At 35.7% G+C, this 26,276-nt stretch overlaps 1 pseudogene; it reads left to right on the plus strand.

Moving 5' to 3' along the window:
- The window catches only part of LOC100718660 (splicing factor 3A subunit 1-like), a 113,475-nt pseudogene extending 95,599 nt beyond the window's left edge, over nucleotides 1-17,876 (plus strand).
- The last annotated feature ends 8,400 nt before the right edge of the window (nucleotides 17,877-26,276 follow it).

The following is a 26,276-nucleotide window of genomic DNA, read 5'->3' on the forward strand; positions in this document are numbered from 1 at the left end:
TATTTAAAAACAACATGGCAGAAGAAAAACTCTGAAATATCATATAGGGGGATTTTATATTCTATGAAATCATAATTCTAGATATACATGTAAAAATTCTTTGAACAGATTTACCAATAAATTTGAAAGTATGAAGATAGCAACTCTATTTGTAATACCACAAAACTGTGACACTGTCCATTTCCCATAAATACTAGAAAACAAACCTTAATTGCTAATATGGTGCACACTATTCACCTAGAAAAGCAAAACTCATTAATATTTTCCACAACATGAAATCACTTTAAAATTTAATATTTTTATCCAGTATTCTTAATTCTTCAACAATACTTGTCAGTGTTATCTGACAGATTTTTTTAGATTAGTTCACTTTAAGTCTGTAAATTTTGTTTGAGAAATTTTTATTTAATGCCTTGGGATACTTTTCTTATGGGAGTTAGTTTTGATTATTTAGCATTTTATCTTGCACCATCTTGTCATATGCCAGATCACTGTGATCACTGTTCTGCTTTTGCTGACTGTTACAGAGTGTACACCTTGCCTTTGGTGATTAAGGGCTGCCAGCTGACCCCTGCCATTCTAGGGTCCAACTGAAACCCATTCCCCTTACGTTTCCCAGTTGAGTAACTCCGTCCCCACTGTAAGGTCTGGCATGCAGGGAAGAGCCGTGCCAGAACTCTTCTGGGATGCCAGTGCTTGCTTCATGGATCTATCCCTGAAGGAGTTTGTGAAGGATGCCTTTTGGGGTCATCCCAGTGTAGTGGATTAGGTTTAATTTGATTAATCCACTCCAGAATTCATGTTTCTCTGAGCTGTTAAATCCTCTACTATAAGCCACCAGTCATCTTGAACTCGTTCACAGTGGGCCATCTTTCCCTTCAAACTTCTCCAATCAGCCAAATAAACTATTGTCCCTACTCCACAAGCTGCAAATTAAATTCAGAATTCCTGCATAAAGGGCCCAATATCAAACTCAGCACAATTCACGTGCATGTTTTTGCCCTCATTTCCCACATCCATAGAATCCATTCCGACATTTGCTCACTCCAGGCCTCTGCTTTTAAGAGTTGGAAAACTCAAGAAGTTCTTTGGGAGACTAGCGATGGTGCACATCGCTTTCAGGAGGATTCTGCAGTTTAAGCCTGGTTATTGGCCTGGGAGCAAAAATGATTAGTGAGGGAAAGCTCTGAGGAATGTCAATATTAACATGCTTGGTAGACACGGGATTAATTTTCCCTGGTATATTAGCATAGGCTAGTAACATAGGGGTGATGTGTGATGCCACCTGCCACTGTGGGTGGGAAAATCTCTTCTTGTGGGAAAACCTCATTAGAGTTCAGGAGCTCAACATTCTCAGCCTTATCAGGAACCTCCCAGACATTTCCATTCCCAGTTTACGGGGTCCCAGATTACTCTTACATTATCATGTACATTTTGGATCTAATTTAGTCTTTCAGTATGTTACACTAGGGAGAAAGCACGATGTTTACACATGTGAATCTGATTTATTTCACCTATGAGTATGGTCTCAAGTTGCATCCATTTATCTATAAAAACAGAGTAGGTAGAAATCTTGAAGATGTAGAGGGAGGCCTAGGTATCCTTATGTCTGATACCCTTTCAGGCTGAACTTTAAACTGATTCTGTATTTTGGCCAGTTGAATTATGAGGGCCTGTGTTTTTGTTATGCAAAGGAAGACTGAATGGTCAGTGCTGGAAGCCAGAAGATGATGTCTCGAGGTAAAGGTGAAGACTGGAGCACCTAAAATAAAATACAGCATAATACCCCACCACCACCATCACAATAGCAATAATAAAAACAAAAAGAATATTTCTTCTTCATTACCTTTTTATCCCATTCAGGTGACAGACCTTTCAGTTGGTGCCACTCATACCCAGAATGGCTATTCTGTCTTCAGAAAACTCCTTAACCACACCCAGAACAATGCCAATCCAACATAGTTGGGTGTTTCTTACTCATATTGACACAGTTAATTAGCTATCAGTTAAAGCAAAATCCTGTTTTAAATACATAATGGTGACTTTATTTCTTGACCAACACCTTAAAATTGAAAAAATATTCATATTAAAATTAAATTAATCAATTTTAGCTATTGTACTATGTTTACTCCTACAATGGTCCTGTAGCTTATGCATATGCTCACTGAGTGGTGAGCATATTGTTATTTCTGATTTTTTCTGCAAAATGATGCTACCATACAATGCTTTTGACATATCCCTGAGGCATGCAAAGCGAGACTAATGTTGTTAGTATGTAGGGATGCAAATACTTAATGACACTGTGTATTTCTCAATTATTTCTAAATCCTATATAACAAGTCATGCTTACTCTGGAGATGGATGAATGTATCCAATATCACATCATTCATGCATGTGTTGCTCAGCATTTCCCTCATTTTTCTCTCTAGTCTGATCATTAGGACTGATAGCATGTAATATCTGCATTTGATTATCTGTCAGTATTTGTTCTTGATATTAAGGTACTTTGAAGTATATGAAAATATATTTCTAGGTCTTGCAAATTGATAGTTGGATCATTTTTTAAATATTTCTTTTATTTATGATTGTGGTTCCTGCCAGAATACATTGATTGGCTTTTAAATAATTTATTATTTTCATGCTCGGTAATTTTTCACTATGTTTCTTTCAACCCATTTAGTTTAATATATATATATATATATATATATATATATATATATAATTTATGATCTCATTTAGTCATATATGATCTCATTTAATCTCATATATATATATTTATATAGAGAGAAAGTGAAAGAGGGAGAGACAGGATCTTGCTGTATTGTTGTTGTGTTGTGTTGTTCAGGCTGGGCTTAAACTCACCATGCAGCCTGGGGGGCCTTATACTCACTGTGACCTTCCTGCCACAGCCTCCCAGAGTGTTGGGATTACAGGTGTGTAGCACCCAGCTTCAAAGCATACCGTTTTATGTTTTTTTTTTTTTTTTTTTTTGTACCAGGGATCAAACTCACAATCTCATGCTTGCAAGGCAGGAGCTTATGCTATTGAGCTAAATCCCTTGGCCCAACCCATGTGCTTTAAAGGAATTTCTTTCTTTCTTTCTTTCTTTTTTTTTTTTTTTTGGTCTTTTTCATTTTTATCGGTACCAGGGATCAAATTCACAACTGCCTACTTGCAAGGCAGGCGCTTATGTCGCTGAGCTAAATCCCCAGCCCCAACTTTAAAGGAATTTTTTTTTTTTTTTGGTCTTTTTTCTTTTTATCAGTACTGGGGATAGAACTCACGCAACTGCGCAACTGCGACTGTCTGCTTGAAAGGCAGGCACTTATGCTGCTGAGCTAAATCCCCAGCCCCTTAAAAGGAATTTCTTAAGTAGATAATCTGTGGGCTTCATGCTGGGTGAGAAAAGAGAGGAGTGGTGCTCTCCTGTCCGCCAGTTCTGTCTGTATCCATGGATTGAATTAACCTTAATTGGAACACATTTGAGACTAAAAGACTGACTCTGATTTGAGTATGTGTAAATGTTTTCTTACTGCTAATCTGATGTTGTACAGTATAAATTTACATAGCCTTTGTCTACAAATTAAAATAATACTGAGTTTCTATCTCACTGCAGAAAGAATGGTCACCATCAAAAAACCAAATAATAACAAATACTGTGAGGCTGCAGGGAAAAGGAAACCTTCAGTCTTCTTGGTGGAACTGTAAACTGACACAAACTCTATGCAAATCACCATGGAGATTTCTCAAAAAGCTAGCACTAGACGCTCCATTTGGCTCAGTTATCCCCTTCTAGGTATGTTCCCAAGAGCTACACACATCATGTTACACTGACATATGCACGCCAGTGTTTATAGCAGCGCAATTCACAGTAGGTAAATCCTGGGAGGGGCGTATATAATCAAAACAGATGAGCATATAAGGAAAACTGATATTTATACACAAAGAGGTACTGCTCAGCCATAAGGAAGAACAAATTTGAGCCATTTTATGGAAAATGGATGTATCTGGAGACCATAGTGTTAACTGAAAGTAATCAGTGCATAAGCTTAGTTTCCCCAATGGTTTCTCTTATACGAAACAATACTTAGATTCCATTGAAAACCATGTTAAACTAAATGTGTTGAAATGAGTGCTGGAGACTTATCCCTGTAATCACAGTACTCTGAAAGCCGGGGCTTGTTTGTAAAAGAGCAAAATAAAAGATACATAGTGTATAACAAGGAGATAGAGCTTTTAAAATTGGGAAAGAGGGAGGGAGTATGCAAGGGGCCACAGAAAGCAGATAAAAATGATTTAAGATGTATTAGGTACATTTGCCCATGATGAATATCAACATTATGTACTATAAGGAGAATCTAGCGATGATTTGAAACAAATGGGAGCATATGTGTAAGAAACTTGAACACCTGCGTAGTGGGGATCCCTCTCTGTGCGTAGGCTGTTCTAATCTATCTCCAACACAAGGTAAAACAGCTCTGTGTGTGTGTGTGTGTGTGTGTGTGTGTGTGTGTGTGTGTGTGTGTGTGTCTTTCTTCAGTATACACACAAGCACAGAAAGAACTTATATGCATGCATTTGTATATATATATATGTGCAAATAATCACATTCTTCATTTAATATCATTAAATTCACACCATGTTACAAAAATTTACATGGCATAAAAAATAAGCAGGACAATATGACCTACAACAATGAAGCAGCATCAGTTGAAACAGTGCTGGAAATGATATAGACGTCAGAAAACAAGGAAGTTAAAATTTATTATACATGCATCTCATGTGCCCACAATTAAAAAGAAGTATATTCATTTCAAATAAACCTGGGTCTAGTGTGTAGAAATGAATTTATATATCAGATGAAAAGTAAGTCTTGCAGCACTATTGCAGACTCAGTATCAGAGAAAGAAAATGGATGGGAATGAGATACAAAAACTATGGAAAAATAGAGAGTGAAAATAAATAAAAACAGCATGTGTGGGACAAATTCTTTAAATGAAATAAAAAACAATTAGCATACCAAAGAAGACAAGGAAGAAAAATCAATGAACAAATAGAAATTGAAGTTTTCCAAATTGATACCAATTATAAACATTTAGAAGGAGCAGTTCAATAAACCGTTAGCACAAATGGGGAGGAAAACTGGAAAAGGGTCAGGTAGAAGGAGAGGAGGAGAAAAACCAACTGCATGGGTGGAGGGGAAGTGGAAGACAAAGGAGACTAATAAGAGTTTTCAAATCTGGTGATAAATAGAGTTTTAAAAGAAGTTAGTGATGAAACACTTGTATGTAGCTCACTGGAAAGAAAAACAGGCATTGGCAGAGTACTTATCAAAACAAAACAAAACATGGCAACATAAAAAAAAATCAGGACAGTGAAGCAACAGCTTAAAATATCCTAGACTTTTATAGCTAGAGGAAAATCTTTTAAAATAAAGAAAAACGAATAACTTGTTTAGAATTACACACTTGCCAGGATTTATCACCAGCAGACCTGCAATACAAGAAGTTTTGGAAAAAGCTTTTGGAGAAAGAATAATCACAGCAGATGAATATGAATTTTTGCAAAGAAAGGAAAGGTATAGATTAAGGGACCTATATGATTAATATGTAAGAATGTTTCCCAAGTATTTAATTATTTTAAAAATATAATATGTTTTTGTAGCAAAAAATCTGTATTATTTTCTCAACCATTCTATAAACTGTTGAAATGGGAACCGAAAGTCTGAATTCATAGAAACGTGTCTTAGTACAAGGGTCATTCGAAAAGAAATGTCATTAAATGATACTTTTCTTAGCAAATACATGTCAAAAATTACTTTATAGTTTTTGTTAAAATTGCTCTAAATTTTTCCTCACTAAGAAGGAGTTTAACTATCACTATAATAAAACAATCATTTCTGCCCCGGGCATGGTGCGCCTGTCCTCCACTCCCAGGGACTGAAGCAGGAGGATAAAATTTTGAGCTCACCCCGGGGAAGTTAGTGACTTTGTGGGACGGTGTCTCAAAATTAAAAAACAATCTTAAAGGTCCAGGGACATGGCTCAATCCAAAGGTCCGGGGTTCAATCATTAGATGAGAAAAGAAAAGTCTCTGCTGCAATCAATAATGTGATAGAATTACAATAGAAATTAAAATTGAAAAGGTTTGTTTATGAACATTTTATTCTTCTGCAATTTAATTCAATTACTAAAAATGCATAATTACTTTTTATCTTCACTGTCAAATATGTTCATTTCTGCTCTCATTTCTTTACTTTTCTATCGTAACATTTTCTTCCCTTCACTTACTAAGTTAATAAACATTTGCATTTTTCAGTGCATTTATTGGTTACATTTCATGCATTTACTTCTATCATTACTGTTACCAGCATTCTTTTTCCTTCAATAAAATTTATCCCATTGCTGTATCAGGAATTTTTTTTTTTCTGTTTTCTAGAATGTGTTAAAATCTGGTGCAGTACCATAAACTGTCACAGGCTAAGGACTTTAAACAGGCCCCACGCAGAGGAGATACAGCCGTGCCTCGGTTCACTAACTTATTTCCTCCCACAATTCTGGGGAAGATGGACGTGGGTGTGTACATCACCAGACGTGGAGTTTGAGAAGGGAAATAAAATTTTGACAAACACTTCTGTTTGCCAGCCTAACTGTTCAGGAACAGAAGCGTTTGTGAACCGAGGTATTGCTGTATCCATCACATCTACTGTATGTACCTCACTGTCGTACCTCACTTGTGATTTGTTTAAACCATACGGAGCCCCCATAATCAGTGAATGCAACCTCAAGACCATCTGTCTCCACTGCTCCTGCCTTTTGCCTGTTTTTTCCCCTTTCTTCACAAAAAGATGTGCTTCACTGCCTTTTGTATTTGAAATACTTTTTCGCTGTGACATTGGGACTCAGACCTTTGCTTAGACAGTGAAAAAAATCGTGTTTTATAATGATCATGCTATTTATATGCTTTTTGCACTTATAAAAGCATTGAAAATGTTGAGGACTGAGTCATTTCTGAAATTAAGAAATGAGGGTAACACAGGAAGTTGTTTATGGAATGGAGCAGAGATCCTGGTTAGCGTTTGAATGGATCCCCGGAGGCTCATTTATAAAATATAGTTTTACTCATTAAATATTGACATCTTGCCAGCTGACATTATAAATGAGTCAACAGCCAAGAGGAAGTGCGTCCTGTAGGACAAAACAAATGATTTTAATGTGCAGTTCTGATTGTCTGTGGTAGACCAAGGTGACATGCAGCAGGCAGTTTAAAAGTCTTTGCACTGATATTTTCAAATAAAGAGAAAGAGTTTGAGCGTCTACTGAAAGACTTTAGATAATGTGCTTCTTCCAGAGACGTTTCCCTAAATGTGTGCCAGAAATAGCAGATGACTAGTTCTCAATCCAGATGACACACTGGGACCCAGGGGGATGTCACAAGTGTTGCAGGGGCGCAGGATGAAGAAGTGCTCAGGTGTGCTTGAATGGCAAATACTCCAGGGGTCTTGAGGAGCTCTCAAAGCCAGCCTTCTCGGAGAATTACTAGCATGCTTCAGGCTTCCCTGCTCCCTATTTTTAGCTTCCTGAGAATTTTGACCTCCAGATGTGCTTCTGGCTGTGCCAAAATTCTGCAGTAAATGTATTTACAGGAAGGAAATTTGCAGAAAGAGGACTAAGATTTAAATATCACACTCAAAAAGTTCTATCCCATGAATGTTTTTAAAAATCACATAGAATCAATGCTATTTTGGAACCCACTACCATAGACCTCTTGCTGTTCTCCAGAATCAGTGATTTTCACTACATTAAACTTACAGTTATAGTTTCAGCAATATTCTTGTAATTTAATTCCGTAAGTAACCATTTTGGAGCCGTTCCTGATTATCCGGACAGGTGCAGCACAGTGGTTAAGTTGCCCAGGCTGGGCTCCGGCTTGCAGTCTCTTACCTCAGTCTCCCAGTGGGTTGGGATGACAGGCATTTGAGGAAAAGTCCTATGTTTTATTTTAACTCACATATCTTTGATCAAAGTATGGCCCATGGACAATGTAAGTACAGAAATAGGGATGAAAAATCCTGTTATATCTCTGAGAAGTAAAGCACTGGAAATGTAGAGAGAAATTGGTGTAACCACAAAAGCCTTCACTCAACCCCAGAGATCTTCATTTGAGACCTGCATCTTCACAATGAGCAGACCGCATGGATTCTCCCTCAAACACACACAGTCCCACACACAATAATAATAATTTTATCCTGATTGTTGCACTCTCTAACTCCTCTCAAATATGGCTACTCCTCCTCAGGTGACATTAACTTATCTTCCTTCCTAAGCCAATGGTGGCTCAGCCTCACACACAGAGCACGCCACGGGGAGCCCTGCTCTGTTTCATGTCCCCATCCATTCCTGAAATCTTGGATTGTTCAAGACTCTTTCTTGGTACATCCATCACCAGGCAGGGTCTGTAGAGGGTCTCTGCTCCCCTATTCTTATAAGCTTTAATAACAGATCCAGTAAGGGACAAAGGAACAGGTCATTGTGAACAGCTGGGGTAACGTGGCATGTTGGTGTGACCAAGCTGACATTAGTGCCAGATGTGATTCCACACTGCCAGAACTATTAAGGGGGTCAGCAGACGAGGCAGACTCTTGCCTGGTATTAAAATGGAATAACTTGTGGGCATCCGTTATTCTTGTGTACAGTTTCACTGGCAATAGTGGATCTAATTTTAGACTTGGTTACAACTATTGGAACTTCCAAATTTGCCTCTAGGAATTTCTACATGAACCTTCAAAGCTAATTGCACTCATGTGTTTAGTGAAAATAATTTTAAGTTCCCTTATCAAGCTATAGATAAAAATGTCAAAAGAGCTTTATAATAGATTTTTATAACTTGAATTGACATTGTGCCACTTATGACTCCTCTCTAGCATAATATTCTTCTATTATTTGGAAATTTACAACACTGCATCAGAGAGCAAACGATTTTTACCTTGATTGATGAGTAACTCATTTCAGATAAAATCAAAAGTTTTTCTTTTCCCAGTCAGTTGCACTGCTGTCTATTGATTATTCTCAGTAACATGGAACTGGCTGAAAAATATTCATAATTTAATGGGTACTGTTGGCAATGAATAATGCAAATCCAACTTATGATTGATGATGAATTTATCCAAAATTAGACATTTCAAAGCATGCCTTGGCTATGGTCTGGAAAACTCAACTACTACATTTACAAAAATAAGAACATTATTTGATGTAATATTTAGCAGTTTGAAGTATATTAAAATTCAAAATCTAAAGGACACCACTATTCTACCTCACTAAGAGATCAGATTCAAAATTATGATTGTATGTTTTAATTATGAGTTATACTGCAATTGTAAATGTGTAGTGACATGATAATTGTGGGTCATCGTGGGCTTGAGAAGCATGACTCAGTTTGTTTTGCTATTCAAACTATGTTGTAGGTCTTGAAAGTGCACACAACTGGAGATTGCAGAACCTGTGGTTTGCTCATTTTCACCAGGATTCTTTTGCTGTTTTTTCTTTTGTTTTTTGTTTGTTTGGTTCCAGGAATGAAGCTTGGGACCTTGCATTTGCCAGGCAGGAACTTACTTCACTGAGCTATATTCCCAGACCTCATCAGAACTCTAGTCAAAGTTAATGTCTCCTGTTCTATCAATTATAGATAATCAAAATTTCAATTTTTTTACTTGAAAAACAGTTTCTTTAGTGATAACTTAAGCCTCTAATAAATGATCACAGAGAAATAAACTGAGAGTCCATAAAACTACAATTTGTTGTTAACTTACATCAAAACAGTGTTCCTGTTGTTTCTGTTGTTTCTAACTTCAGTCTTATTTACTGAAAGAATTATCTGTCTTCAGTTCGGTGTAATATGCCTTCTTTGTGAAAGTCTTTTCACAGAAACCACCAGCTCCCTGTAGGGACTAATTATTAACGTAATTGTGCTACACACATAAAATCAAGTGACACATTTCAGTCCTTTTCACTTATGTATCACCCACTTACTCTTGTCCGTTATTCATTAACTTGTCCATTATTCCTTTCAACCCAAATATTTGGGTGACGGCGCTTCCCTAGATCAGAGAATCTAGAGTTGTCTAATTCTCTGTAAATAACGGGATACATGCTTTCCAATTTCCAATGATTTTCTTAACTTGTTAAATCCGTGCCTCCTTCCTCAGAGGACAGAGTCTCTCTGATTCTTCATGCTGCTGTCTGCATGTTGAAAACAACCTGTTTGTGTCACATTAAGCTCTTCCTTCTTTACCGTCCTCTATGTCAGCATGGTGCAATAGTGCCGAGAATAGAGAGACAGAGAAGTCCAGGTTTCCATGTCATTCTGAGGCTCCGCGTGCAAGGCTGCTCTCCCTGGCTGTGGACCGCTGTAGCTGGAGTGTCACTGGTGTGTGTGGACCTCCCCATGAAGCCTCCTCTGCTATTAGTTCCATTTGTCAGCTTGTCAGTCTATAATCACTCAGCGCCCCTCCTCTAGCCCACCATTTAGCATCTCCCTCTGCATGTAAGTGCTCAACCCTCTGCACATATCTATAAAATCTGTTCCTTAGTAAAATCAGTGCCTTCAGGATAATCCCCCGGGGGTGTTAATCCAGCTATGTCATCTCGTTTCTGTTTCAGCATGAGGGATTCATCAGTCCAGGCTGCCCCTCGCATATCAGCTAGATCCCAGCCTACCAGTGCAACACAAGAGCCTGGAACTGGGATAGTAAAGGCTGCACTGTAGTTTTCCTGATCCAGAAGAACACAGAGAACAATCAGAGTTATTGTGTCAAGTGCTATTTAAAATGAGTAATGTAATATGATTGAATCTGCTTTAAATTTTAGGGAACGATGCAATTTCTAAAGGTTTTGGTTTGTATTTTAACTTAAGAAATGTGAATTTAAAACAAAACGTGATTACTACTTTATTTCCAATTAGTAACAAAGTGGCCAATATGCAGTGTAATAATTTCAATGGTGAAATACATCAAATATTTGAGACCCGAAATTCTCAGATAGCTGGTAATTCATAGAAAGAAGGTCCATAATCTTGGTGACACCAGTCAAGAAGAGAAGTCCAAAGAGCAGGAACGTGAAATCAGACAAGAATGTGGGAGAGAACAGTTGGCCCAGTTGTCTTCTCATCAAATGGGCCATCCTTGCAATCTGTGAGAGTCCCCTGCAATTTGTAGATAGGCCAGGGAGTAAGTCATCTGCAGAAATCGCAATTTATGTGGCTATATATAAGTATGCCAGAGGACAAGTTTGCAAGAAACAGGTCAGTGTGAATAAAGACTGAAAATTTGTTTCAGTCTGTGGTTCATGTAAACTGACCAAGTTTCCCAAATGCTGCTACTGTTTTTTCGTGTCACAATGTTTAAACTTTTCCTGTTTTTTTTTTTTTTTTTCAGCGAAAGCATACTGTGGCAACGATCTATCTGCTCATATAAAAATTTTCTATTTTTCTTTTCAAGGACATGTACAGACTATTTCAGAATTTTTATGGAAGTCAATATAAAAATAATCACACTAAGAGCTTGAAACATCAGGGTATAAAATAAAGACACTATTTCTCCACAGTAGAGTTATTATGAAAAGTCTATTTTTCTTCTTCAAAAAGAAATACAAAGTGAAAAATGTAGTAACTCTTAGCAACAGGTACAGCTGAATTCGAAAGTATCTTCTTCTCATAAATACTAAAAACACCAGCATTTAAGACCGAAATGAATGGACAGCATGGAAGAGATTGTCATTCTTTAAAGACTGCCAGGTTCCCTAGTCTCTTGTTCACATTTTCCATCTTTAATGGCATAAATAACACTGGTGTTATCACATTAAAAATGAAGTAAAATAGACTCAAATAAAACTGCTTTTGATTCCACATTATTCTCATATACTTTTCATACACACAGTATTGTCAAGTTCTGATATAGCTATAATAGCTGTTTTCTTTATCCCATTAAAACATAATTCTGTATATTTACTTAGATACTGTGATATCTCTGAGGCATATATCATCACATGATATTTTTAAAAATTTGTTTTACTTTCAAAATTATGTTCAATATTTTTCACAATCCAATGTTTATATTCCATGAAAATCCACCTGAGATTTAGGTCTTTGGAGGGGACAGAGGATGAAAATACTTGAAATTTCTTGCTTTCTATGATAAAAATTGAATATGTTTTAAAATTTTTCTTTGATTTTGAGGCCAAATGTAGTATTGTTTTAGAATTTGCAACTGATGAGCAAATATTTGCATGTGCAGGTCTTAATTCTACTGCTAACTGGTTTTTAATTAATATCTTTATGTTTCAGTAATTTCAATGATAAAAGATAGTATCCAAAGCAATGTCATTTTGTGAGCATAATGTGCCATAATGCAGTTACTGAGAGCTTATAAAGATTACTATTATTTTATCATGTTCAAGAAAAGGAAAGTTGTCATGCCGAACAACATTAAGTGGATAAACATCTACACTTAATGATTATATAAATTTTCTAAATAAAAACAGAGATATCTCTTTTTTGCTTCTTTGTATTAAAAATCTTGTTGGGTCATAAATTCAAATCAATAAAAATTTAACATTTTTGTTAAAGGAACACTACAGGGTGGGGGTGTAAAAAAACAAAGAATATTATCAACTACCTCAGGTGTTTTCATTTATTCCTAAAGGTGACTAAGATGTGTGAATGGAACATTCCTACTGCTGAAAGGCTGTTTCATAAATAGATTTTCAAAAGACTTAAGGATGATATCAAATTAATTACAAAAATATATATATGTATGATCAAAATATTATATAAAGAAGCAAAAATAATATTGATATCTGTATACATAATTTTAAGATAGCAGACAGAATTTACACAATATTTAAAATTAAACCATTGTAAAAGTAGATGTATTTATAACTTGCGTTAAAATAAGACACCGAACAAAGAAACAAACTTGTAAAGCTCTTTGGCATTTTTACTGCATATTATGAAATTATTATTATGCACAATGTGTGGCTACAGTGTTGTTCTAGAGAGTTCTACAGTAAACAAAATTATTATTTTTTGACAGGTATCACTTTTATGCATATGAATAAGACAGCATATCTGAATTTCTTACATTGGGAAGAATTATGAGTCACAGAAAAGATGAGAGTGTGATATATTCTTCAAATGTGTCAGGACAGATTTAAATAAAAACATTCGTGAAGATGGAAAACCCACTTTGTCAACACGCCAGTCAAAATCCCTGGGCTACCATGCAGAGTCTGGGGACAAAAAGTCTTAACAATTTCGAAATTCTCATTTAAAGTTATATTTTATGACTTAATCTCAGGCTAATGATTTCCCATTTGACAGTGCATGTCTAATTTGGATTTAAATACAGGGAAGGGTGATTTTACATGTAGTTAAATAGGAGAAGCACTAAAAAGGAATTGAAATGTGTGATGTTTATGTGCTGATTACCCTTGATAAGTGTAATCCTGAGTACTGCAAAAGCACAAAGTTTAAAAAAAATAGATGGAAGCCAGAGACCATCATTATGAACAAGGAAGAAACAAAATGACAAATAGGAAACAGAAGTGTAAGTACATCAAAGAAGGTGTAAACACAAAAGGAATCAGTAGAACAAACATGATCGTTTTTTGAATTATGAAAAAAATTACAGGAAAAAAGACAACACTCAGTATAAAAAGAAATAAGCAAGTTGAATAAATGTAGTAATAACTAAATCAATAATACAACATAAAATATCAAAGTGGTATACCTCACCAATAACTATATTAACTACTTACGTGTGAAAAAAATAAATTTTTGAAAAACATAACACATAGTAAAAACTAATCTGTTATTTTATCATGTACCACATACTCATCACATGTTTATTCAAATAGTTAACAGTGAATCAATTATCAAGAGACAACCAGAGACATGAAAAATGAAAAGAAAACAAAAGTTTGGGGTTTGCTAGTGTGGAGCAGTTGTCTGCAGTATTCGAGACCCTCGGTTTAATCTCTATGCCTCCCCCAAAATTTCAAGACAAAAAAGGAAGGAAAGGTTTGTAATCTTCATATCAAATTGATTAAAATGAATCACTATTACTGAAGGAGTCAAGGAAAGATACGTTTTCGTATTAAGCTGAAATTCATTCAATTTGACAAAAATACAAATCTATGAGCACCAAATATCACAACTATATGTAGCCGAAATAACAAGAAGGCATCAATAGTAATAACTAATAAAATCATTATCATCCACATCAAATAGATAAAATCCATAAAATAGATAAACAGAAAAGCTAAATGATACACATACATATACACATACATATATCAAGTTATACAACCCAATAACATATAGTAAATATACTTTGTTTGCATTTGGAAAATGTATTGCTTAAAATGTTCTAAAGGAAACATCAATAAAATACATAGATTAGATATATGATTAAAATTTCTACAGTATATTCATAGACATATAATGAAAATTAAATAAAATTAATAATTCACTCTTAAAATATATGTATAAACAAACTTGGTAAAATTTGTTAATATAATATACTATATATCTTATTTTTATGAAATATGTTTATTGCCATGAAATATATAAACTTTAAGCATGTATAAACATAAATACAAAAAGAAATGCAAAATAAATTCAAACTGTCACAATAATAATAAAAACAATAAAAGGAAAGTACTGAAATATAAAAAACAGAAATATAAAACAGAAATTATAAAATAAGAGACAGAAAGAAAATCTAATTAATAATGATGTTTCTTTTTGCTAAAAAACACACAGCCCACTAGGTAACAACAAAAAAGAATCTGTACAAATATATAACAATGATTTGAAATGCAAAAATAACTATTGTCATGAAATAAATTTAAGAAACTAGTTTACAAACAATGCAAATAAAGTTGAAAACCAAAATTGTACTCTAAAAATAATGAAGCATTTGAAGCAAATGAAGACAATGAAGCAGGTGAGGCTATGATGCAAGAGTTAAATTGTCTCTGACTTGGAGTGAGTAAGGCACCTTGCTGACTATTTTTAGAGTAGCTCTAAGGTATTTAAGCGTTACTAACATTATAGAGATGACATTAAAAGGCAGAGAGAGAGCTGATGTGATTTCTATTTAATAAGAAGCTTCCTTATTCCTCTTATCTCAAGCTTAAACTAATGATTTCAACAGTTCTGCAGAGCATATGATAAATTTTGATTTTGACTTTTTTACAATGAATCCATCTTTCAGAGAAAATCATGTGTCCATCTCATTATGCCTCAATAAATTTATCATTAAAATATTTATATGAGTTCAGCTGTTCTAATTACATACAGTTTTGGTGGTTCTCTCTCTCTCACTATATATATACATATTATATATATATATATATTTCTATTACAAGATTTCAAAAAAATATACTTGTAAAACTTGTTAACTATAATTAGCTCATTATAATATTTATTAATTATTTTAGTTACAGTGAATACGTCTTGTTTTCTTTGTCTTTTCAGTAATAATATTGTAGGCTTAGTTCTTTTCTTCAGTTGGGAGTTGCTGTTCTGTGCATTGTTGTGATATTTAGCAAGGCCCACCTAGTAGATTTTCACTGTACTCACATTCTAACAATGGAAAATACCTCCAGAAAGTTTGAAATGTTCTGTTAAGCAAAATCTTTCCTAGGATATGTTAAGGATATGTTTTGTTAGCTTATATGATATAGTATCTCAACATCCTTGTATTTATAATGTTAATTGTTAATATTTATACTATAAATATGCATCTCTATCAAATAGGATTTAAAATTAGAATGTAATGAGATCATGCATATAAATGCATTTTCCACATTTGTTACCATAAATACTGCATAGAGCTGACTGTGCTGACATCAAACCAGATATATAATTATATGCATTGTTACTTTTTCTACCAATGTATGAGTGATAAGTTTCCTTTGTATGGGAATATCACTAATCTATCAACTGTCTTCACAGTACTAGCATTCAGTGGTGTCAGCATAGGAAAAACTCTATCCCTGTCATATCAATGTAAATACAGTTTTGTATCAAGTTGAGGCCATTAAAATAAAACTAAATGATCAAACACACACACACACACACACACACACACACATATATATATATATATATATATATATATAATAGCTATGTGTGTGAGGAGCCAGGAATTAGGAAACTATTGTCTATACACCAAATCTTGTTCCTGGACATAAGATTTAGCATATCGAACACCTACCCAGCTGATGCAGAAAAAACAGCACAATTATGGGTCTCGTTTTCTCCACCCACAACTGTTTCACAGAACTGTTGGAGCAGCATATTAAGATCCTGATTCCACCCCAAGGCTTATTTGCAGAGCTCTAGAAAGAAGCTGAAAACTCTTGAGATGTTTTGGATCAGGTGTGTTACCGAGCAGAGTGGCCCAAGTTCCAGGAGTGTGAGAAGAAGGACGAGGAGGTGGAAAAGGAGGAGCAGGTTGCCTATGCCCAGACTGACTGCGGGATTTTGTGGTGGCCAAGACTTCCAATCTAATGAGCAAGGAAACTTCACTCTGCCCTCTACGCCAGAGGAGCTGGATGCCCCAATTCTCATCAGGAGCGCTATGAGAATTCTGGGGAGAGTGAAGAAGCTGAGATGGAGTTCGTGTCTGATGAGGATGCTAAGAAACAGGAGACATCAGAGGAAACTCCTTCCAGCTGCACCAAGACACCCAGTCCAGGACATGGCCAAGGGTTCAGAGGATTAAGAGGAAGCATAGAAAGTACTCCCACCTGCACAGATGTCTACACCTCCACCACTGCCCCTGATTACAGACCAAGTCATTATGCAGAAGGACTAAAACCTTAAAGCTTCCAAGCACCTCCTCTGGTCAGTCCTTGCTCTATATAAATATCTTATGTCTCCCAGGATAGGAGGAGAAGATCCCTGACAGCAAAATGCAGGAACACTGATTCTCAGGCTCCTGGACTCCTGCTGGTTGGAGCCACAAGATCACTCCATCTGCAAGAGGCAGAGTGATGCAGGGGTTTATGCACCAGGCCTGGATATGGAGACCAATTTGAAGCAGTTGGCTGAGCAGTGTACTGACATCTTTGGTATGGAAGAAACAGCCATCAGTTAGATGGTTGGTGAGAAGATCCAGAGCCTAAAGGGAAAGGTCACCTGGGATGGTCACTCAGGCAGCATGCCCCAGACCCAGCAAGCTGCCCAAGTAATATCACCCTCCAAGAGCAGCTTGAGGTCAGCCACAAGGCCAAGGGTGTGATGTCCAAAGATCATGTCATCAGTGGTCCGGCTGCTTCCAGGCTCAGTGACTGCCCCCATGCCACCCATCCTTCCTGCACCCAAGACCAATGAATGCCGGTGCCTCCCTCTGCACCTCCAATCATGGCACCCCTTTCACCTCCATGACGTACCCACAGATTTTGTTTCAGCCTCCCCTGTGGCTCCAGCTCCAGTGCCCGCTGGGCACTCTACACCTCTCATAGAAGATGAGCCTGCCTCCAAGAAACTAAAGATAGAGGACAGCCTCACACTTAAGGAGGTCCTATGCAGGAATGAGGGTCCAGTATCTATCAGAGTACAGGTGCCCAGCATGCAGGACAAGACGGAGTGGAAGCTGAATGAGCAGGTGCTGGTCTTCACCCTCCCACTCTCAGACCAGTGCTCTGTCATCCAGGTAAAGATTCATGAAGCCACAGGCACACCGGCCAGGAAGCAAAATCTACAGGATGAGGGCATCTGCATCAAGGATTCCAACTCTGGCTTACTACACCTTAGGCAGTGGTGCTGTCGTCTACTTGACCCTCAAGGAGAGAGGTGGCAGGAAGAAATAAAGGAGAGATCTGTCATTGGGTTCCTGCTGTTTATTCTCATCTGTCCTCTATGTCCTGTCCCAGGCCCTAGAGACCACCTGGGATCTCAAACATGTCCTGTGCATTTATTCTCCTCCTACTCAGTTTGGAAATTCCTTGACCTGCAGAATTTTCCCTATCCTCTCACACCCTGGTAAGAGTAGGAAAGCTTTCTGAGTCTCTCTCTGGAATCCCTTTGTATTAGAGCCCTTTGGGAGCCTTCATTTCTTCCAGAAGCCTGTTGGGAGCTGGGAGTGCAAGAAGGGCTTACAGAATAGTCTCACAGAGCCACATGCTGCTTGGCTGATAGACTGTGATTACTATCATTATTCATCATTTTGGTGACTTGCAATGGTATGTCTAATAAACACTTGGACCATTTATATACTATGTATATACATAATTTGTGTATATATTTGCCTAATATGCTTATTCTTATCATCTCTTAAAATACTCCCTGTTATTGAAAGATTGCAATTCAGCATACTCCATTTATGAAGCATTTCTCTTTTACTCGCATAATTATATCACTGTTGTAAAATCATTTATAATTTCTACGCTTATTCCAATACTTTTTTCTTGTGGGAGGTTATTCATGTATCACTAACAGTTCCATCACTTTCTTGCCTTAAATGTAATCACCATAGATGTTTGTTGAATAATTTCTTCTTAATAAGTTACCACTATCAAAAATTTGACATGCATTTCTGGATAAGTCAAATTCTGATTTCCAGCTAGCCTGACTGAACCTGTAGGTATTTACCTCTGGTGCAGTTCATCACTGTAAACACTGGGGACTATTAAATACAATTTATATTCTCTATGATCACTTCAGCTTAATGACAGTCTTTAAAATAATGTTTAAATCTATAATGAAATATTTTACATGATCATTCATTTTATGTGTCATTTTAAATATATTTAAGTGGTGGTGGTAAATTTTTTTTTTCTCAAATCACCAGAGGAAAAGATCCTCTGATTGAATGTAAAACACTCTTTTGAAGAACATCTGTCAGGGTATTTCCCAAAGACATTAGGATGTGCATCAGGAGACTGAGCAAGCATCACCCTTGTCCATGTGTATGGGCATTTTCCAATTCTCCGATGGCCTGGGTAAAATAAAAAGGCATAGATGGGAGTGCTCGCTTTCCATCTTCTTCTGCCCTCAGATTTCTTGGTTCCCGGATCCACACTTGAGACTTAACAGTAATCAGCTCTCAGGGCTTTGGCTCAGATTACACATCACAGCACCAGCACTCAGATCTTGGGGCTTGGACTTGGTTATACTCTTGCTTCCCTGGTGCTCCGGCCTGCAGAGGACGCATTAGGGGACTGAGCCTCATAATCTTGCTCACCGATTCTCCTAACAAATCTACACCACATGCATCTGTGTTTACACACTCTTCTTCCACTCTCTGGGGAAACTGATTAATGCATACTGTGGAGATGTTGACAGGGAATAAATAAGTACCTTCTTTTTGTGTGTGGTTTTGACATGCCCTTCACTAGTGTCTTTCACTGAACTTTTTCTCCAGATGTGTTAGGACAGAACTTGACAGAATCCTAGGAAACAGCCACGTGACATCCACGTTGTTTTGTTTTTGACCGGAAAATGTGATTTCTTCCAATACTGTGACAAATTGACTAGAATTTTCTTCTTAAAATTCATTTTAAAATATCCAAACTAAATATTTTTCCAGTAATTTTGTTATTTTCCAATACCTTTCCAATTTTATAGGATAAAATTATTTACTGGCATAAAATTTATATATGCTCGATAGGTAAACTTAATGATTTGCTGCATGTAAATTCATACACGGCCAATTGCTAAAGCTTGTAAGTACGAAAACCTGCCTTAGACCTATCTCAGTAACAAGCATGGCGTGGTGGCTCGCAGTTTTAATTCATGATCAGGCTTCCAGGCAGAAAGGGCCTGGTGGGAAGGCCTGGGGGAGAAAACTGCTCCTCCTGTGCGAGCCAGGTAGTGGAGGGAAGGGAGGAATCAAGAGCAAGACTGCACCCTCCAGGTTACACTGAGGGACCTGTCACCAACCAGGCTGGACTCCTAACAGCACTGAGCTCCCAAGTGGATGAACACCCTGGTGAGTAAAATCCGCTCCTCCCGTGATGCAGTCATCTTCCATGACACTCTGGGGGACATTTGAAATCTAAGCATGGCACTGCCTCATGGTGCTTGCATCAGTCTTTGATCTTCTTACTGCTGAGTAAACTCACAGAGATTAAGTAGTGGCGTCACATGTACCCATCACAGATAGAAAAACTCTGCTCCATCACAGGGTACAGCAGGGTCAGCCTGAAAAGCTGGACTTTATAGAGGGAACTCTGCCCCTGACACACAGCAGCTCTTACCACCCCACAATACAGTAAGAATAAACAATAATTAGTATTTTTCCTGAACATACTCTCTTCTGGTATATAAATAAAACTCACATTTTTGGAAAAAGCAATTTGGTTTTTTGAGTTCCTGTTTGTTATGAGGACTGAATACTCATGTGGTCCTCTCTTTGAATGAGTCCATAAGTGTCATTGGTATGAAAATATTGTGTGTAATAATCATATTCAAATGCAATCATGTAAAAATAGTTACCGTATAGCATTCATTACAAGTTAAATTAACTTTCCAGATAAACAATTTTTCTTAAGTGGCTCCTTCATAATGAAAAAAGAAATTATTGCTCAGTTTTAAATAAACTAATGAAGAAATAATTTTCAGGGCTCATTAAAAGAAAAAATAGGAGGTGAATAGAAAATAATATTCATGCAGATATCGTGAAAAGTACGATAGCATAGAAGTTTACTTTAATTGCTTTAATAAATTATAAATTAATTCGCATAGGTTTTTAAAATGTTATTGAAATTTAAAGTCAAATTTTTGGGCATTCATTTAACATTTTTACTAGGAAAGGAAATGGATGAAGACAGTTATCCTTTGTAATAAAGAGATGTGTGCTAGACTTTGGGATATGTAACCTATTAAAGAGAAAAATAACCACAAGTATTTGAGTAATGCATATAAGCAAAGTGATTTTTGAACAAAAAGCATGGTCCACATAATGAGAGACAGAAACCATCATGGTGAAGAATCTGTAAATGCTGAAGGGAACAGTTATGGTATTTTGATAAATGAGAGCCTCCTCAAGTTGTTATTTCTTCAATATGAACATTGAAATTCTGAGCTGCATACCTACCACTGAAATTCATTTTTGACGTCAGAATTCCTTTTACATTTTTCTACTAATTTGGATGGTTACTGATTTACGTCAATTTTCCTCACTAAAACTTTACTTTCTCTTAAAAGTGCCCTCCTGGTAACCATAAAAGAACTCATTTCCATGAGAAAGCTAAGATATTTTCTATTTTCTTTTTCTAATAGCTTTACTGTTCATCTTACAGAACATTTGAATTTCTATGGCAGCCTTTCCTACTTCTGTGTCCTATTTAATTTAATTATAGACCTAAACTGAGTTTTTTCCATATTGTGAGTCACTTAAAAATACTAATCTACTTGGGAAAAATTCCCTGCTAATTGAATTCTGAAGCCATTTCTATTAAATGCATGTGAGTTTATTTCTAAATATCTTATTATTCCCTGTTGCTATTTTTATTTTCTACTAAACAGTTGTGTTTTCATCCATATGACCCAATTTTCTTAATTGATTATTCATTTTCATTTATAATATAATCAGCTGAGGCTTTTATATGTTCTCATAAACAAATTTTTAGCAAAGGTTTTCAACTTCTTTGAGTTTGAATAGTGTTTAATTTATAAGTCTAATTTATAGATAAGCATATTTAATTTATAGATAAATTAATTTATAGATAAATATTTAATCAATATTGCTGCCATCAAAAATGGTTTTTTGTCATTTTTGTTATTGTAGCTAAATACCTTTTATTTTTATCTTTTTGATACTATCACTACTTCTTAGCTCTGATTGTTTGATTTTGATCATTGTATCTAAAATATATTTTTACTCTGCTTCCTTAAAATTCTAGCACATCTGATTAACTTTTTTCTTTGAAAATACCATTGTGTATGCTTCAAATATTTGACCATGTTATCTAATTTTCTAATTAAAATTTCTCTAATACTTTGTTGTAAGTTTAAAATGTCTTGCTTTTTACAGTTTCTCTTTACACTATTTTTTATTAAATAAGACAAATTTATATAATTTAATCTTATAAAAATAAAGTTTTGAAAGAATATGGAATTTGGTAGTCAACCAAAATTACTGGTTTTATGTGCAGTGGAATAAGCATCTACTGGATCCAAGTCTGCTGGGCATTGTATCACCTGCATTAGATTTATTTTAGCAGAATAAAATCCTGCCTTTCTCCATCAGCCTATAATACACATGGTAAATAATTATTGGTAGCATAGTTTAGCAGACTAGCTAAGTAATACATTTTTGCAATTAGCTTTACATTGTAAATCACCTTGTCTTTATATTCATTGGGTTTTGTTCTGTTTTTAACTTTCAATTTAAGTTTACAATTTAGGTATACGTGGTGATCACACCCATTATAGGGAATCCGTACAGAATATCAATACACAATTCCTGTTTATTTGTTTTCAGTCCTATCCCTTCCTAAACAATCCCCATCCCTTCCCCATTTACAGAGCTGTTCTCATTTTCTCATTTTTCTTTCCGTTTCTTCTTGTCCCCTTCTCCCCCCTCTCTAGCTCCTTCTTCCTTTTGAACAATTTCTCACTATTTTACAATATCTATTGTATATTTTTGTTATTATTTACACTTTGAGGTTTTCCTATCAAAGAGACTGTGTGATACTTACACGTGTGTTTGATTTAACTCATTTATGATTATGATCTCAGGGTCCATCCGTTTAACAATAAATGTCTCAGTTTTATCTTTTGTTAGGGTCAAGTAACACTGCCTCATACAATGAAAAAAAAATGACAGTTTTTTTAGCCATTCATTGGTTGATGGGCATTTGGGTTGTTTCAAATTTTGCTATTAGAAACTGTGCTGCTATAAACATCAGAATACATATATCACTCTGGTATGATGTTTTAATTCTTCCAAGAAGATACCCAGAAGGGGAATCATTGTGTCAAAGGTAATCTCTAGTGGTAGCATCTTGAGGAACCTTCACACTGGTTTCCACATTGGTTGTAGCCGTCTATGCCACCAACAGTAGAGAAGGGTTCTTTTCCCCCACAGATCCCTCTTCAACATTTGTTTTTTCCTCATTTATTGAAAATAGCCATTTTTTTCTGAAGTGAGAAGGAAACTCAGTATTGTATTAATTTGCATCTCTCAAATGACCTGTGATATTGAACATTTTTTTAGGTATTTATTTGCCATTTGTAATTCTTTTGAGGAGTGTCTGTTTCTCTCAGATGCCCAGTTTTGGATTGGTCTGAATTTGGAGGGTCTGATATTTTTCAGTTCTTCATATGTCCTGGATGTTAGTTCATTGAAGAACAGCTGGCATAAGTTTTTTCCACTCTGTGGATTGTCTTTTCATTTTGTTGATGATTTCTGTGTTCTTACATACATCTAATGTACAGCTTGGTAGCATATTGCTTGCCTTTAAGCCATGGTAATACAGTGATGCTTGGACATGGAATATATTTTGTTTTTGTGTGTTATATGCTAGCTAAATTTTTGTAGCTATTTGATGCTTTCTGTTGAACTCTAAAATTATAAGAACATAGTCAACATGGAACTTTGAATCAGTTTGGAGATTAATAGATGAAGAGTTTTGCTATAGTTAATTATTCTCAGCATGGTTTTTAGACACACTTTAAAACACAATGTTCAGTATCCCCAGTAATATTTGTTGTATGCAATAAGCACTTTTAAATTTGCCTCAGTGTTGGGTTTCTTCTTTGTGTACTAAAGATTGTGAAGGACATGGAAAGCCGTGACTGCTTTCCAATCCTTTACAACAGATTTCCTGCTGTGCTTGTTTCTTTCCTCCGAGGCACTTTTCTTGCATCTACATTTGGGGCATTACATTTTTATGTTCTCTTTGTTTTAGCATTTGCTGTGCCTGCTGATTTTTGTGTCTCTATTTGTGTGTGCATATTCAATACTTGATTTGAATATTTTTCCCTTCTTGAGTGTATTGGCAGTTTGCACACCACTTTTCCCTGATGGTTGCTTTCTCACTTTGGTTTCTGACAGCTGGGGTTGTGCCTTTAGGTTACCAGCCATGGACATCAGTGGGGATCTCTCCTCCGTACCTTCCCTCTTTGTAGTTTCCTGTATGGTTTAAATTCTATTTGGTGGCTACAGAGTTCTGCCTCCTGCTTGTTTCTTTTCAGGCTCATTGTATTTTTTAAATATGATTTATTTTTTTCTAAATTGGAATTTATAGGGTTATTGTTGTTGTTATTTTCAATGTTCCTGCAGACAATTGTTTCATAATTTCTGATGTTCTTATGAGTCTGATGCAGCTGAATTGGAACACAGTGATTTTTGAACTTGAGTTTTGTATTGTTTCTCATATTTGTCTTTTGTAGATAAATATTATTATACAGATAATGTCAAGTACACCAAAATGACTAGTGAAAAACCACTATAGGAAATGAAAGATAGAAGAAAATGTATGGAAAACTAATTGCACAACTGATAATTATGAAAATATGAATACTAGGTCTCATAAAAATTTTACCCTTTAAATTGTTTACGAAACTTTCTCTGGTAAAAGAATTTTCATATATTGATATTATATGCTTAAATGCTGATCATAGCCATCTTGATTTAGCTAGGAATCTATAGATATAATAGGAGTCAACAGCAATGACCTAGATGAAATTGGCCAAAGTAGATAAAAAACAAAAGAGGGCGAAGGAGGAGCCACGGAAACTTCCATTCTATGGTTGAGGAATAGGACCATGAAAAGAGAAAAGAAATGAGTACTGAGGCCGGAGATAAATCAGGAAAGAATGATCTCTTTAAAAATACACAATAATATAGCCTTTACAAGGATGATGGTGATCAGCTGTATCAAAAGCTGTTGAGTGGTTAAGCACAGTGAGTATTGAGTATGTGAGTTTTCAGGATCAGATGCAGGTGTTTAAATCTATGAGATGAGATGACTTACAGATGGTGTCACTGGTGACTTTGAAGACAGTTGTGTGTCACAGGAGAGTGTAGAGAAGAAGCTTGCTTGTAATGAATTTAAGATAAGGGAAAGAAAAGTGTAAGCACAAAAATATAAACACTAAGCATCTGTGGTTAAAAGGGAGAGGGACATAAAGTAATATAGTAGGTTATGTGGAAAGTGAAATAAAAGGTTTGCAATACTTGCTTGTGATTGGAGAAATAAAAACATGTTTTGTGTCAATTATAACTGGGTCAGGATATTTATCATTGTTATCCTGTGGATATGCTAACTTCACCATTATGCAGTGTGTATGTGCTCCGAGATACCACATTGCATCCAATAAATGTGCACAGTAAACATCAAACTTCAAAGTTTTCTTAAAAGAATACATGCATACACTTATCATTACATAAATTGTATGTGTATGAGATATCACATACTATCCTATAACTTTGTACAGCAAATGTGTCATTTAAAAATTTGGAAAAGAAAGTGTATTACATTTACACACATATTCTACCATAGATATGATCCCTTTGTGAAAATCTTCAATGAGTCATGGAGAAGATCTGTATTTAGAAAATGAAATTGAATATGAATATATTGTTAAAGATATGATCCAAGTTGAAAAATATGACCCAATAGAGATGGGGAGGTAAAGGATCATGAGTTTTAAAAAAAAGCCCCAAACAGTATATTCTCAGTTGAAGAGAATGATATTAGTTATAATATACATGTGGATAAATTAATCATTGTGTGTTGTAGTCTAGCCACAGGAAAAATGCTGCACTGATGCACTGCACTAATGCACTGATCCAGGTGCATTAAATAAACTAACTTTGTAGTTGCTCAGCTCTGGTACCTTGTTTCTCCAAATCACTATCTGAGAAATGTGGATGACAAAAGAGATTAAGGAAGAGTAAGTGGGAAGATCTCTTTGGAGCACCAAGGGCTCACTCAAGATAGGAACATTTAAGAAATTCTTCATTCTATGCCAGAAAAAAAATATGTCCAGTTAAATTTGAATGTCACATAACAAATGACTTTAATAATAAATTCATTGCAAATATTTCATGGGATGTACTTATATTAAAATATATATTGGTACCTGACATTAAAAATTATCTGATTGATTCTGTTATTTTTTTGGCTAATTTTCCTATTTGTGATATTTCTGCTGTGTAGGGCCAAAGATTGAGGGGGTGGACTATTTGGTATGTGATATGAAACTTAAGAATCAGTAGTTTATGCATCATCTGAGATACTGGAGCAGCCATAGCTACA

The sequence above is a fragment of the Cavia porcellus genome, unplaced genomic scaffold (genome assembly GCF_034190915.1).
Source record: "Cavia porcellus strain 051 isolate PalLab524CR breed Dunkin Hartley unplaced genomic scaffold, mCavPor4.1 scaffold_11, whole genome shotgun sequence".
Classification (NCBI taxonomy): Eukaryota; Metazoa; Chordata; class Mammalia; order Rodentia; family Caviidae; genus Cavia; species Cavia porcellus.